The sequence below is a fragment of the Gadus chalcogrammus genome, chromosome 12 (assembly GCF_026213295.1).
Source record: "Gadus chalcogrammus isolate NIFS_2021 chromosome 12, NIFS_Gcha_1.0, whole genome shotgun sequence".
In the NCBI taxonomy this organism is placed as follows: Eukaryota; Metazoa; Chordata; class Actinopteri; order Gadiformes; family Gadidae; genus Gadus; species Gadus chalcogrammus.
The window spans coordinates 6,501,947-6,515,608 of NC_079423.1; the positions used below are offsets into that span (position 1 = coordinate 6,501,947).

At 46.4% G+C, this 13,662-nt stretch overlaps 5 non-coding genes across 5 annotated transcripts; all 5 read left to right on the forward strand.

The window, feature by feature from the left end:
* Window positions 1-4,274: 4,274 nt before the first annotated feature.
* Window positions 4,275-4,393, forward strand: LOC130400778 (5S ribosomal RNA). The gene has a single exon (XR_008903251.1). It is a non-coding gene; the product is annotated as a 5S ribosomal RNA (ribosomal RNA).
* Window positions 4,394-4,922: 529 nt separating this feature from the next.
* On the forward strand, window positions 4,923-5,041 carry LOC130395680 (5S ribosomal RNA). The gene has a single exon (XR_008898707.1). It is a non-coding gene; the product is annotated as a 5S ribosomal RNA (ribosomal RNA).
* A 529-nt stretch (window positions 5,042-5,570) lies between these two features.
* LOC130395006 (5S ribosomal RNA) lies at window positions 5,571-5,689 on the forward strand. The gene has a single exon (XR_008898110.1). It is a non-coding gene; the product is annotated as a 5S ribosomal RNA (ribosomal RNA).
* A 7,058-nt stretch (window positions 5,690-12,747) lies between these two features.
* Window positions 12,748-12,866, forward strand: LOC130400789 (5S ribosomal RNA). The gene has a single exon (XR_008903262.1). It is a non-coding gene; the product is annotated as a 5S ribosomal RNA (ribosomal RNA).
* Window positions 12,867-13,395: 529 nt separating this feature from the next.
* LOC130400801 (5S ribosomal RNA) lies at window positions 13,396-13,514 on the forward strand. The gene has a single exon (XR_008903274.1). It is a non-coding gene; the product is annotated as a 5S ribosomal RNA (ribosomal RNA).
* The last annotated feature ends 148 nt before the right edge of the window (window positions 13,515-13,662 follow it).

A 13,662-nucleotide genomic window follows, 5' to 3' on the forward strand; every position in this document is an offset into this window, starting at 1 on the left:
TACCACCATGTATCTAGGCAACAAACGGAGAGGACGCTGGCGCTGTCTGTTCGCCGCTTTTCCAAGCAATTTTACTTAAAAAGTGATTTTTTTGTTGACATATTATCTCTACTTGGTTCCCAAGCTACATCAGCGACGAAAAGCAAGCTTATGGACTGTCTTTAGTTGTTCCAGTGTTACTGTGTTATTGTGAAGAGCCGTGTAGCTCACTTGTTATTTTGGTTTCCCTAGTAACGGCTAAAAACAACGGCTAAAAACTAGTAGCTGATGTGACATTTTCCTGGTCACTGCTGGCGGTTTTTTTTTCTCGGCGATCCTGGTGAGGAATATGCCCTGGTCAACCTGCTAAGCTGTCTCTACTGTCTCGTGGATTTTCTGCACTGCCTCCCAGCTCTTCCCCAGATGCGACGGGTCCGTACCTAGCTGCTACAGGCAAACATCACTCAACATCAGGTTCGATGTTGACGTACTTCGCCCCACAGCTGCTGAAGTACAACAATCGCTCCATCCCACCCTGTATTTCCACCATTAAGCAGCTAGGACTATTGCGTAGACCTCGATATATCCACAGAGGCTCAGGGAGAAACTTTATTTATGGTCAGCCTGCCGGCTTCATCACATCCATTAGGTCCGCTGAGACGGCTGAGGGCAAAAGACGTAACATCGCGAGATCCCCGCACTCCCGGCTGGATAGATTTCATGGAGTGGATTCCAACCTGCGCGGAGTGGATTTTAAGGCTCTGCGACCTGTACAGAGAATAACTCCACAGTCACTGGTTAAATTTGAACTTTTCAACACTCAATCCTTGAATAATAAATCCAGCTTGATTGAAGAGCATATCAGGGAAAAAGGTCTTGACTTCATGTGTCTAACAGAAACCTGGCACCAGCCAGAGGTTTACTCTGCCCTAAACGAAGCCTGTCCCCCAGGCTACAGTTACTTGGAGGCAGCCCGCAGAACTGGACGCGGTGGTGGCCTAGCTGTCATCCACAAACAGGACCTGGAGTTGTCCCCCATGGTGCTGCCTACAACTTCCTCCTTTGAATGTCTTGCATTCACATGCAAGCCCCCCTATCCCATGACTGTTCTACTCATATACAGGCCCCCTAAACCCAACTCTGCTTTCATCCCGGAAATGTCTGATCTCCTCACAACACTCTGTACTACCTCTGCCAATACCATCATTCTGGGTGATTTAAATATTCATGTTGACACCCCCTCATGCCAGCCCGCTGCTGATTTTCTTCAGCTGCTAGACTCCCTCAACCTACAACAACATGTTGATGCCCCCACACACTCCAGAGGACACACAATTGACCTGGTCATCTCAAACTCCGCCCCCATCAGCAACCTACAGGTCTATGATCTTGGCGTCTCGGATCACAGAGTTGTGTCAATGGAGCTCCCTTTTCCTTCCTCCCACAGCAAACCAAAGCGGCAGATCCACTTCAGGAATGTGAAAAATATCAACATGGATGCCCTGGCCCTGGACCTTCAACATCTCTCCTCTGGCTCAACTGACTCCCTCTCTCTTGCTGACTCAGTGGACTTATACAACCAGTCCCTGAGCAGTCTCCTGGATCTCCACGCCCCCTTAACATCGAGGTCAGTCTCCTTCTCGCGCTCCGCACCCTGGTACACCAGTGAACTACGTACAATGAAGGCTGCTGGGCGTGTCCTTGAGCGGCGACTCAAGGCCTCTGGTCAGACCGTTCACAAACAGGCATACAGGGAACACGGGAGGGCATATGCTGAAGCCCTGAATAATGCACGGTCCAGGTTCTATTCCGCAATAATCAACAATAGCCCTGGTAACTCCAAACAGCTCTTTTCAACTGTTCATCACCTTTTCAAACCCCCTTTACCATCCCAATCTGATGTCACCACGGAGAGGTGCAACATGCACATCAACTTTTTTAAACAAAAAGTGAACAACATCCGCTCACACCTCTCCATCACTACTGCCCTGCCCCTTCAAACTGCTGACCCACCGATTGACTCTGTCCAGACCCTCTGCTCCTTCTCCAGCATCACAAAGGAAGAGGTGGAGGACGTCATCAGGAAAATGAAGCCATCCACCTGTGCACTAGACCCCTTCCCTACAGCTCTGCTGAAGGCCAACATCTCTGCTGTCTCTCCACTCATCACCAATATCATTAACCACTCCCTCCTGGCCGGCCATATCCCATCTGCATTAAAAACTGCTGTCATCAGACCAACATTAAAAAAACCTACCCTTGATCCAGAAGTCCTCTCCAACTACAGGCCAATCTCAAATCTCCCATTTCTGTCAAAAGTTCTGGAAAAAACAGTTGCAGCACAACTCCAGGATCACCTCATACAACATCACTTGTTTGAAAAATTCCAGTCTGGTTTCCGCTATGGCCACAGTACAGAAACAGCCTTGGTCAGGGTCACAAATGACCTCCTGATGGCAGCAGACACCGGCTCCCCATCTCTCCTCATCCTCCTGGACTTAACAGCTGCTTTTGATACGGTTGACCACAATATTCTCCTTCACCGCCTGCAATACACCATTGGACTATCAGGAAATGTAAAGAACTGGTTCACCTCGTACCTCACTGACAGAACTGAGCACGTTGCCCTGGGCAAAGCAAAATCACACACCAACAACGTCACCTGCGGTGTCCCCCAGGGCTCGGTGTTGGGCCCCACACTGTTCTCACTGTACATGCTCCCCCTGGGTAGTGTCATTAGCAGGCATGGCTTGTCTTACCACTGTTATGCTGATGATACACAGCTCTACATCAGGACAACCCCCACTTCTTCTGCCCCTCTGCCAACATCCACACTGACCACCTGCCTGGAGGAGATAGAGGCGTGGATGAAGCTCAACTTCCTACAACTTAACAGCCATAAAACGGAAGCCATCCTTATTGGCACGCCACATCAGCTCCGCTCCCCCACCATCACCAATATCACCTTCTCTGGCAAAAACATCCCCCTTTCCACATCCGTCACCAACCTCGGTGTTAAAATGGACCCACAACTTAATTTTGACACCCACATCAAACACCTCTGTAAGACAGCTTTATACCACCTCAGGAACATCGCCAAACTCCGCCAATCACTCACCCTGGCTGATGCAGAGAAGCTCGTCCATGCCTTTGTCTCCTCCAGGTTGGACTACTGCAATGCACTCCTCATTGGGATCCCTGGCAAGAGCATCCAGAGGCTCCAATACATTCAAAACAGTGCTGCCAGGGTCCTGATGAGGGTGCGCAAGCATGACCACATCACCCCCATCCTGAAATCACTGCACTGGCTCCCTGTCTCACTCAGAATTGAGTACAAGGTCTCCCTCCTCACCCACCAGTGCCTTCACGGACTTGCCCCCCTCTACCTTCAGGAACTCCTCACCCCCCCGACAAACTCACGTACACTCCGTTCAGGATCCACTCACACCCTCCAAACCCGACATACGAAGCTGTGCACCATGGGTGATCGGGCCTTTTCTGCTGCTGCCCCTAGACTATGGAACGCCCTCCCTGACCACCTGAGGGCTCCACAGACTACAGCTCTTTTTAAACGGAACCTCAAAACCCATCTCTTTAAAAGAGCATTTAGCTAAACTTTCTTTGAGGTTCCCCCTTTTTAATAGTTTTTTGGTATTTTTTTCTCTGAAGCACTTTGAGATTCTTGAATATAAAGTGCATTATAAATAAAATTTATTATTATTATTAATATTATTAGACCGCCTGGGAATACCAGGTGCTGTAAGCTTTTTCTTTTTCAACTCGAGCTCATTGACTCCGTGGCCTACCGTGGCGTACCGTGACCTGATGTTTACTGCCAACCGCTTTGGAGGATTTAAGCAACATACAAAAACTGACAACGTCTCTCAAAACTATTTTTGTGAAACATGAGGACAGTATAGTGATACTGCCAGCAGGGAGCACCAGAGAGCTGAACCGACAGTTGTACATTTCTTAAGCTTTCACCAACACAAACACGCACGCTCACTTCAGATCATGGGAGGACGTCAAAAAATCACCACCCATTCTCTGACACTTTAACCGTTAACCTTGGTTCAAACATTTAACATCACACGCACACGCAGTGTATTTCAGATAATTAATGAATTCAGATGTCACAATGATCGTTTACATGGATAAGGAGTCCTACTGAATCAATTACTGCCGTTTATATCTAACTAATGATTGTTTTTGTAAAAGTGTAACGTCAAGCCTCAGCAGCTTTCTCACTCCTTATGTGCTACTGTATAAAACCTGGTTTTGCGCCTGCATTAATTGCTTACGGCCATACCACCCTGAACACGCCCGATCTCGTCTGATCTCGGAAGCTAAGCAGGGTCGGGCCTGGTTAGTACTTGGATGGGAGACCGCCTGGGAATACCAGGTGCTGTAAGCTTTTTCTTTTTCAACTCGAGCTCATTGACTCCGTGGCCTACCGTGGCGTATCGTGACCTGATGTTTACTGCCAACCGCTTTGGAGGATTTAAGCAACATACAAAAACTGACAACGTCTCTCAAAACTATTTTTGTGAAACATGAGGACAGTATAGTGATACTGCCAGCAGGGAGCACCAGAGAGCTGAACCGACAGTTGTACATTTCTTAAACTTTCACCAACACAAACACGCACGCTCACTTCAGATCATGGGAGGACGTCAAAAAATCACCACCCATTCTCTTACACTTTAACCGTTAACCTTGGTTCAAACATTTAACATCACACGCACACGCAGTGTATTTCAGATAATTAATGAATTCAGATGTCACAATGATCGTTCACATGGATAAGGAGTCCTACTGAATCAATTACTGCCGTTTATATCTAACTAATGATTGTTTTTGTAAGAGTGTAACGTCGAGCCTCAGCAGCTTTCTCACTCCTTATGTGCTACTGTATAAAACCTGGTTTTGCGCCTGCACTATTTGCTTACGACCATACCACCCGGAACACGCCCGATCTTGTCTGATCTCGGAAGCTAAGCAGGGTCGGGCCTGGTTAGTACTTGGATGGGAGACCGCCTGGGAATACCAGGTGCTGCAAGCATTTTCTTTTTCAACTCGAGCTCATTGACTCCGTGGCCTACCGTGGCGTACCGTGACCTGATGTTTACTGCCAACCGCTTTGGAGGATTTAAGCAACATACAAAAACTGACAACGTCTCTCAAAACTATTTTTGTGAAACATGAGGACAGTATAGTGATACTGCCAGCAGGGAGCACCAGAGAGCTGAACCGACAGTTGTACATTTCTTAAACTTTCACCAACACAAACACGCACGCTCACTTCAGATTATGGGAGGACGTCAAAAAATCACCACCCATTCTCTGACACTTTAACCGTTAACCTTGGTTCAAACATTTAACGTCACACGCACACGCAGTGTATTTCAGATAATTAATGAATTCAGATGTCACAATGATCGTTTACATGGATAAGGAGTCCTACTGAATCAATTACTGCCGTTTATATCTAACTAATGATTGTTTTTGTAAAAGTGTAACGTCGAGCCTCAGCAGCTTTCTCACTCCTTATGTGCTACTGTATAAAACCTGGTTTTGCGCCTGCACTAATTGCTTACGGCCATACCACCCTGAACACGCCCGATCTCGTCTGATTTCGGAAGCTAAGGAGGGTCGGGCCTGGTTAGTACTTGGATGGGAGACCGCCTGGGAATACCAGGTGCTGTAATCTTTTTCTTTTTCAACTCGAGCTCATTGCCTCCGTGGCCTACCGTGGCGTACCGTGACCTGATGTTTACTGCCAACCGCTTTGGAGGATTTAAGCAACATACAAAAACTGACAACGTCTCTCAAAACTATTTTTGTGAAACATGAGGACAATATAGTGATACTGCCAGCAGGGAGCACCAGAGAGCTGAACCGACAGTTGTACATTTCTTAAACTTTCACCAACACAAACACGCACGCTCACTTCAGATCATGGGAGGACGTCAAAAAATCACCACCCATTCTCTGACACTTTAACCGTTAACCTTGGTTCAAACATTTAACATCACACGCACACGCAGTGTATTTCAGATAATTAATGAATTCAGATGTCACAATGATCATTTACATGGATAAGGAGTCCTACTGAATCAATTACTGCCGTTTATATCTAACTAATGATTGTTTTTGTAAAAGTGTAACGTCAAGCCTCAGCAGCTTTCTCACTCCTTATGTGCTACTGTATAAAACCTGGTTTTGCGCCTGCACTAATTGCTTACGGCCATACCACCCTGACGCCCCCTACAGTGTCGGAGTACGTAGTGTTTTTTTGGACAGCCGCATGGTAAATTGTTTGTTCTGGTGGAGAGAATTTTGGAGTGTTGCTATCTGGTCTAACAACCCAGTTATTTTGTGTTTTTTTTCGTCCCCCGCAGTCATAGACTGTTGGGGGATCGCCCTGAGTTATTATACATATACTTTTCCAGTCGTTTTTGTTTGTTTGCAACGGTGGAGGCGAGAATGATCCGGGGCCTAGCTTCGGCGAAGCCACCGGGCGAAATGAGTGCCGGCGGGCAGCGAGCTGGAGGGACGGTGAATGGAGCAGGACTTGAGGTGGAGGAGGACGGAAAAGCTGGCGGGTTGCGAGGAGGAAGGAGTGTTGCGGAGGAGTCGGGAGGAGAAAGGAGAGAAGGAGAGAGCGGGGGAGATGGGAACGGCAAGGCGGCTGGAGGCGGGCAAGAGCAGGTGGCTGGTGGAGAAACAGTGGACGGGATTAAGAAGGTAGAGCGCATGTATGAGAGGAGGCTCACGGTTTGCGTGGAGCAGTGCGGGGACGTTATACCCATAGGAGAATTAATGAAGGCTATGGCGGTCGTGTGCGGAGAAATCAGGGCCTGTAGGGTGCTGGCCCTCGGGAAGCTGGAGGTGACGGTGTGCGGAGAGAGGGGGAAGGACCGTCTGCTCGATGGGTTTAAAATACACAACACTAGGATTATTGCCAGAGAACTATGTAATGACGAGCTGGTGGTTTCCTTTCTTACCCTGCCAGCATACATTTCTGATGCGGAAATCCTGGATAAACTAAGTGGGTGGGGAGTCCGGGCGCTTTCGTCCATCAAGAGGAGGATGTGGCCGGGCACCAATATTGCCGATGGTACAAGGATTGTACGGGTCAAATTTAATGAGCTCGTGCAATCCTTGCCATATTCCACTAAATTCAATACCGCAACGGGTGTTGAATACTTTAGAGTAATCCACGACCGCCAGATGAAGGTTTGTAGGAGCTGTATGCAGCCGGGCCACATCCTGCGTGAGTGCCCGGATTTTACCTGTCATAATTGCGGATGCCAGGGCCACTACGCTCGGGAGTGTGCCACTAGGGTGGCAAAGTGTCTGACATGCCGGAGGAGAGAGAGAGACTGTATATGCCCGGTGGAGAAGGAGGCGGAGGAGGACGGCGGCGAGCTGGATGGTGACGAACCGGGGGCGCCGGATGACGGTGGTGGTGAGGACGAGGAGGAGGGCATGGGCGCGAGCATGGACCGGGACGGTGCCTCTGGGGGGGAGGAATTCCCCACGTTGCTGGAGGAGGAGCTCACCTCGGGCCAGCCTGCGGACCTGAGGGGAGAGCGGAGCGAGGGCCTGCCGCGGCGGCAGGGAGACAGGAGCGTGAGAGGCAGAGGTGAAAGACGGGAAGGGATAAGAATGTTTGGGGATGGGACGGGGAAAACTGTACTTAAAATGACTTGGGGCAATGATGAGGTGGGTGAGAGTGGGGATTTTGTGGATAATACTATGAGGGAGGGGAGCTCGGGGAGTGATATGGACATGGAGGAGCTAAGGGAGGCGAAAAAAAGGATGTCCGCAAAGCAAAAGACGGAGGGGAGTGGGAAGAAGAATAAGAATTGTTAATTTTTTTGATGAAGGTTATTGTGCTAGCTGGCTCTTTTTCGTTGGTTTTTCCTTATTTTATTTTTATTATTTATGGCTTTGGTTATTTTTTCCCTGAATGCGAACGGTATGAGAACTGAATATAAAAGAAATGCCATATTGGACATAAGAGCTGATATTTTGTGTTTACAGGAAACTAGGTGGGATGACAACCTACTGAATAGGAGTAGAAAGCAGTGGAAAGGCCAGATTTATTTTTCTGAAGGGACTCCCAGGGCCAGGGGAGTGGCAATATGTTTTAATAGTGCTAAAATAACGGGGATTAATTTAGTTCATAGAGATTTAGAGGGGAGGTTGTTAGTTGTTGATTGTGTTTATGAGGGGAGGGAACTTAGAATAATTAATTTACATGCACCCAATGGGGAGAAGGAGAGGAGGGTTTTTTTGGCTGGTTTAAATGTGTGGTGCAACCCTAACTGTATGATTGTGGGGGATTTTAATGTTATTTTGACTCGGTCTGATTTATCGAGTAACAATACGTTTAAAGGGGACAGCACTAGGCAAACCCTTAGGGACTTGATGGAGAACTATCAATTGGTAGACATATGGAGAGTCCTACACCCGTGGGAAAAGGTTTTTTCAAGGAGGCAACTTGTTGCTAATACTCTGAAACAGAGTAGGATTGACTTTGTGTTGGTACAAAGTGGTAATGTTAAATTAATTAAGAGTGTGGAATACATCAATAATACCTGGAGTGACCACGCGGGGATTAGGTTAGAGGTGGGAGGGAGGGGAGGGAGTGTCAACCAGAGGCCTTGGTGCTTTAATGCCAGCTTTTTGGGAGATGCTGTGTTTATGAAGAGCATGGTTTTTTTTTTGAAGAGAACGATGGATGAATGGAATGATGATGCGAATATGAGTGTGTGGTGGGAGAGTGTGAAAATAAGAATTAAAAACAAATGTGTCAGGTATGGTATAGAAAAAAGGAAAAGGGAAAATGCAGAGGAGGTTCATTTGAGAAAACAACTAAATGAGGAAATTAAACTGTTAGATGAGGAGGGTAATATATGTACGGAAAAATATGTGGATTTAAAAGAAAAATTGAGTGCCTTAGAGGTAGCGAAGTGTAGAGGGGCTGCTATTAGAAGCAGGATACAATATATGTACGAAGGGGAAAGGAGCACAGCCTTTTTCCTGGGTTTGGAAAAACAAAAACAAAATAAAACGGAGATAAAGGAGGTATTAGATAATGGTGGTCAAATAATAACTGATAAGGAAGAGATATTAAAAGTAGTTAGGGATTATTATGAGTGTTTATTTAAAAAAGATGCATGTGATGAGGATAGTGTGGGAGAGGCCTTAGAGGCACTGGAGAGGACTTTAAGTAGGGAGGATAGTGCTTGGTGCGATTGTGAATTTTCTGTGCAAGAGATTTATAGTGCTATTGATGGACTAAACAAGAATAAGAGCCCGGGGAGTGATGGTCTGACAGCCGAGTTTTACGTCGGCTTTAAGGGAATTCTGGCTCCGGTGGTTGAAAAACTCTGCAAGTATGTGGAGAAAACAGGCTGGCTCCCGGAGAGTATGGGATTAGGCATAATTACGATTTTTTATAAAAATAAGGGTGATAACAAAAATCTTGATAACTATAGGCCAATCAGTCTACTCAACACTGACTATAAAATTATTGCTAAGATACTTGCGAATAGAATGAGGGAGGTAATAGGCTCAGTAATAGGTCCAACTCAAGCGTATAGCATTCCGGGGAGGGACATTGGGGATTCGATATTAACAATAAAACAGGTAGTTAGAGATATGGAAGGGGAGGGAGGATTGTGGCTGGGGATTGATTTAAACAAAGCGTTTGATAGGGTGGATCAGGATTTTTTGGGGAGGGTACTGGAGAAACTTGGATTTGGGACTAAATTAAGGGGGTGGGTGGGATTGCTCTATGGGGGGGCTAAGAGTAAAATTAAGTGTAACGGTGCTCTGACTGACTCTTTCGATGTCAAGAGGTCAGTGAGGCAGGGCTGCCCAATGTCAGCACTGCTCTATAGCATGGTGGCGGAGCCGTTGGCGGCTTTAATTTTGAATGACAAAAGAGTGTGTGGAATAGGTAAGGGAAAAATTAGTTTAATGCAGTATGCGGATGATATTAATGTAATGGTAAAAAGTGAGAGTGATGTGGATATAGTGTTGAAACATATAGAAACGTATGAGAGAGCTTCAGGAGCAAAAATTAATATGGAGAAATCTGAAATAATGGGGATGGGTAGGAACAAAGACCTAGATAACAAATGGGGATTCAAAGTAGTGGAGAATCAAAGAAAAGTGCTCGGAGTGTATGTTGGTAGTGATGAGAATGAATGCGATGATTTGACGTGGAAGGATGTTATTGGGCGTATGCAAAAGACCCTGAGTATGTGGAGGGCTAGGGGTCTGCTGTTGAGGGGAAGGGTGGCCGTCACCAATGCTCTAGTGTTGTCGCAGGTGAATCATGCCTTGAGCACTTGTGCGCTTCCGACTTGGGCTGAGCAGAAGATTGCCAAAGTCGTTAGAGACTTTATTTGGAGGAGCAAAGCAGCCAGTATAGCGCATAGAACGCTGATAAGGGTCAATGATCAGGGTGGGCTAGGATTGATGGACGTACTCGCAAAAAGAACTGCGTTACGAACTAAATTGATAGGCAAATTTAGGGATGCAAGTCGGGAGGCGGCCTGGAAGGGCCACTTCAGCCAGTGGCTGAGCACATTTGGTCTCTTAAGTGATGACAATTTGTTGCAGACGCAGAACGCAGCGGCATATGCACATCTGCCGCGGTTCTTCCAGGAGGTGCTCAACGCGTGGTTCCTGCTGTTTGATAAGACTACACTCGTATGCGAGTCAAGAGCGTCTGTGATGAGGCTACCTTTCCTCTCCAGCCCATATTTTAAACAGGGGGGCGGAGGGGTCATCAAGAGCGTGGCTCTTGAGAGGGCGGGGCTGAAGCGGGTGGGAGATCTAGTCGACAGGGGAGGGAGATGGGATAAAGAAAGAGTGATTAGGATAATGAGAGAGAAGGGGATAACATATAGGAGGGGAGTGATTGTGAAAGTGTTGGAGAGAGTGGAAGAGTGTGTGATGAGTGAATGGGGGGACGGGTTTAGAAATAAGGGGAGGGTTGGGCAGGATGATGCGGTGGGAATCTTCCTGTGCCTGGGGGGGGAGTCACACGCCATTACTGATGTCAAGACAAAGATTTGGTACAAGCATGCATTGACACATAGAGTGCAAAAACCCACATGTGAGAGTAAATGGGCAGACACATATCCGGACATTACACCCAACATTTTGTGGAAGTACATTAACATACCGCACACACCGCATGCAATATTTGATCTTGATTTCAAGATAAGGCACAGGAGGATTTTCACATGCATCATCCTGCACCAAATGCACAGGGGAGTGTATGGGAGGACGTGTATGGTGTGTGAAAGTGGGGATGAAGACGTGAATCACATTTTTGTGTATTGTTGCGAGCTAGTGGAATTCTGGGGAAAAATCAAGGGGCTGCTGGGAGGGTGCAGTGTGGGAGACTGCTGGGTGGAACGGGGGTGGGAATTGTCTGTACTCTTGGGAGTGAGTAGGAAATATAGAAATTGGAAAATGATCAATATGATCTTTGGATTTGCAAGGAGGGCGATTTTTAACAGGCGCAATTTTGCGCTGTATGAAAGGAGAAAGTTGGATGCATGGAGGCTGTTTGTGAATGAATGGAAAAGACACTTACGAATGCTGTATGTTGTGGACGAGGCTTTGTTTGTGAGTATGTTTGTAGAGAGTGCGGGAGTATGTGGTGTGAATGAGAATGGAATTGTATGGATGACTGAGCAGGGCACCGTTTGGGGTTGATTTGGGTGGTTTAAAGGGGGTGGCATAATTTTGGAGGTGGGAGAGCGAGGGAGTTTTGTGTGGGATTTTGGTTTTGTGTGGTTTTTTTCGAATGAGGGGTGGTTTAATTTTGTGGGTAAATGTTCGAGGTTAAAAATTCTGGGTTTGGGCTGTTCGGTTTGTGCTTTGGGACTGAGGGGCGGTTTAATTTCGAGGGTAAGTGTATTTGGGAAAAGATACTGTTTTTGCTGTGTGGTTCTTATTTTTAATTTAAAAGAGAAAGTGTGTTTAGTTAATTGTTTGTGCGGTTTGTGGTTTAATTTGTGGGCAGTTTTTCATTTACTTTTATTTGATATATGTATAAATGAATGCGTAATTGTATAAAATTGAATATATTTTTGATAATAAAAAAGATTAAAAAAAAACACGCCCGATCTCGTCTGATCTCGGAAGCTAAGCATGGGTCGGGCCTGGTTAGTACTTGGATGGGAGACCGCCTGGGAATACCAGGTGCTGTAAGCTTTTTCTTTTTCAACTCGAGCTCATTGACTCCGTGGCGTACCGTGACCTGATGTTTACTGCCAACCGCTTTGGAGGATTTAAGCAACATACAAAAACTGACAACGTCTCTCAAAACTATTTTTGTGAAACATGAGGACAGTATAGTGATACTGCCAGCAGGGAGCACCAGAGAGCTGAACCGACAGTTGTACATTTCTTAAACTTTCACCAACACAAACACGCACGCTCACTTCAGATCATGGGAGGACGTCAAAAAATCACCACCCATTCTCTGACACTTTAACCGTTAACCTTGGTTCAAACATTTAACATCACACGCACACGCAGTGTATTTCAGATAATTAATGAATTCAGATGTCACAATGATCGTTTACATGGATAAGGAGTCCTACTGAATCAATTACTGCCGTTTATATCTAACTAATGATTGTTTTTGTAAGAGTGTAACGTCGAGCCTCAGCAGCTTTCTCACTCCTTATGTGCTACTGTATAAAACCTGGTTTTGCGCCTGCACTAATTGCTTACGGCCATACCACCCTGAACACGCCCGATCTCGTCTGATCTCGGAAGCTAAGCAGGGTCGGGCCTGGTTAGTACTTGGATGGGAGACCGCCTGGGAATACCAGGTGCTGTAAGCTTTTTCTTTTTCAACTCGAGCTCATTGACTCCGTGGCCTACCGTGGCGTACCGTGACCTGATGTTTACTGCCAACCGCTTTGGAGGATTTAAGCAACATACAAAAACTGACAACGTCTCTCAAAACTATTTTTGTGAAACATGAGGACAGTATAGTGATACTGCCAGCAGGGAGCACCAGAGAGCTGAACCGACAGTTGTACATTTCTTAAACTTTCACCAACACAAACACGCACGCTCACTTCAGATCATGGGAGGACGTCAAAAAATCACCACCCATTCTCTGACACTTTAACCGTTAACCTTGGTTCAAACATTTAACATCACACGCACACGCAGTGTATTTCAGATAATTAATGAATTCAGATGTCACAATGATCGTTTACATGGATAAGGAGTCCTACTGAATCAATTACTGCCGTTTATATCTAACTAATGATTGTTTTTGTAAAAGTGTAACGTCGAGCCTCAGCAGCTTTCTCACTCCTTATGTGCTACTGTATAAAACCTGGTTTTGCGCCTGCACTAATTGCTTACGGCCATACCACCCTGAACACGCCCGATCTCGTCTGATCTCGGAAGCTAAGCAGGGTCGGGCCTGGTTAGTACTTGGATGGGAGACCGCCTGGGAATACCAGGTGCTGTAAGCTTTTTCTTTTTCAACTCGAGCTCATTGACTCCGTGGTGCGTACCGTGACCTGATGTTTACTGCCAACCGCTTTGGAGGATTTAAGCAACATACAAAAACTGACAACGTCTCTCAAAACTATTTTTGTGAAACATGAGGACAGTATAGTG